This window comes from Dipodomys spectabilis, unplaced genomic scaffold (assembly GCF_019054845.1).
Source record: "Dipodomys spectabilis isolate Male_0828 unplaced genomic scaffold, ASM1905484v1 ptg000564l, whole genome shotgun sequence".
In the NCBI taxonomy this organism is placed as follows: domain Eukaryota; kingdom Metazoa; phylum Chordata; class Mammalia; order Rodentia; family Heteromyidae; genus Dipodomys; species Dipodomys spectabilis.
In genome coordinates this window covers 59,606-61,832 of record NW_024871241.1, presented here as the reverse complement: position 1 = coordinate 61,832, position 2,227 = coordinate 59,606, and the positions used below count along the sequence as shown (strand labels likewise).

At 43.0% G+C, this 2,227-nt stretch overlaps 1 pseudogene; it reads left to right on the top strand.

Annotated features, from left to right (window-relative positions):
* Window positions 1–581: 581 nt before the first annotated feature.
* Window positions 582–1,772, top strand: LOC122100113 (annotated as a pseudogene).
* The last annotated feature ends 455 nt before the right edge of the window (window positions 1,773–2,227 follow it).

Here is a 2,227-nt window from a genome sequence, read left to right as displayed (position 1 = left end):
TAGACAGGGTAGACCAAGAGAAATCAAAACATAGTCTTTGAAAGATGTATAAAGCAAGCTTAGTGAGAAGAGGAGGGCGGTGGGTCAAGTCTTTGAGCACTGACTGGCAAGGACACCTTCATTAGGTGTGAGGATTGGAGAAGAGATGAGTAAAGAGGAAGACATAGGTTCCAGCTAGCCTGCTGAAGCCAAGATAGATAACCTGCCCCATGAGCAATCTGGTCCTCTTAAACAAGATCTTCGATGAGCTGTTGAATTTGATGTTGAATGTACAGAGTACCATACAGAAGCATTTCATGGAGCTGAAAACCAGGGAGCTATGGGATCAGTCACTGGAAGAAGAGACTTGCTTTAGAGCCATCCATAAGCAGGAGGAAAGTATAAGGCTCTTGATGAACCAGATTGTAAACCACCTGTGGTATAAAAGCTTTCCATGGCCTGGGGTTCAAAGAGAATTTGCTTCCTATAGACTCTAGGGTGATGTCACACTTGGGCAGAGGGACTTGTTAAATAAAGCTCCTAACCAGCCAGGTCTCCATCAAAGTGATTTGGAAGTTACCACTTCCTATCCAAATGTGGGGATGACATCTGACTCTTACCACTTAAGATTCCAGAACTACAAGGCCTGCCAAACAGACAAATACCGTGAGGACAAGAACCTCTTGGATTTCCTCAACCTTGGCACCAGTGAAAACAAGCTCTTCTAGATCTGATGAATGAAAGATTTCGTCAGTGTGACATGAACTCCACTGAGAGTCTTGCCATAGTACCCTGAGTGGAGAAGACAACTGTTCCTTTGGGCAAAAGTGGCTCAATTCCTCACCTACTATTGCAAGGCACCTTCCAACCTTGATCCAGAAAATGTGGTTGTCCTCAATGGTTACTTCTCTCTTCTCTCTACTAACCATGGTTCTGAGTGATCCAGGAGGTCTTTCTAGTCCTGACTCCCTTCTACGGTGGCTTTGCTTTTAGCTCTCATCTGTATGCAAAATTTGAGTTGATTCATTTCTACCTGGATAGAAAGACCACTTCTAAAAATACTCATCTTTTTCATCTCACTGTGGTGGACAAGTTGGAAATTGCCTTGCTTGAAGCTACAGTTAAGGGACAAATCATCAGAGGTGTGCAAACCAACCCTCAGAATCCTATGGGTGGTATCAATCCCTAAGATTCATTGATGAAATATGTTTTATTTGCCAAGAGGTATAGTCTCCATGTGATCATAGGTGAACTTTTCATGCTGTCTGTATTCAGTGAAAGACACCATGTTTCAGTGTTCTAAGCATTACAGGTTTGCCTGACCCTAGAAGGATCCATGTGATCTGGGAGACCAGTAAGGATTTTGGTGTCACTGGCTTCTGCCTTGGTGCCTTGTATACTCACAATAAGCATGTGGCCTTTGCCATGACCTCCTTTGGCTGCCTTCATGGTGTCTCTGACATCACCCAGTATAAGCTATGTCGACATCTCTAGGACAGAGGATAGATTCACAAGGTATACTTCCCACTAACCACTCCCAGCTCTTGGAAGCTCACAAGTACATCACTAGCAAGCTAGAGGCACCAATGATCCCCTTTCTCCTTTGTGGCTCTGGCCCCTATGTGTGGATCAACCTGAAAGATTACCTTTACCCAAGGACATTTGAAGAGCTCCTCTTCCATCACCACTTCTTGGACAGCAAGCTAATATTATCCCATGACAAATCTTTCATGTGTAAGGAACCTGGCTGGTTCTGCCTTGTCTTTGCAGAAAAACACAACCTACTAAAATAGGTCATGTGTCAGTTTCATCAGGGGCCAGAGGAGCAGAAGCAGGATAGCATAGAGAAACTACTTGAGGATGTCATGAAGGATTAGGTTTTTCTGCCTCCCAACCAGCAGCTCCCGTCAGGCCAACACAGAAAGCCACTTCTAGCTCAGAAGGCCATGGTTTAATAGTGACTTCTCTAGAAATGGTCTCACCTGACTCACTCATCAACCTCTTAAGCTAAGCATTTGCCATCTTTGGAAGCTCTGTATTGTTTTAGTCTTTGCTAGCCATTGTGTATGCAAAATGATTTTCTTTAATTGGAGTTAGGGTGAGAGGGTCTGGAGAGGGAAAAAGGGAGTTTTTTAGGTTCCTGTCTAAATGGTTTTATTTTTATATTTAATAGCTAATGAATACTGTATTTTTTCAATTCCAAAAAAGAGAAAGGTATACATATGAATATTCTTAGCAGTGTTATTCA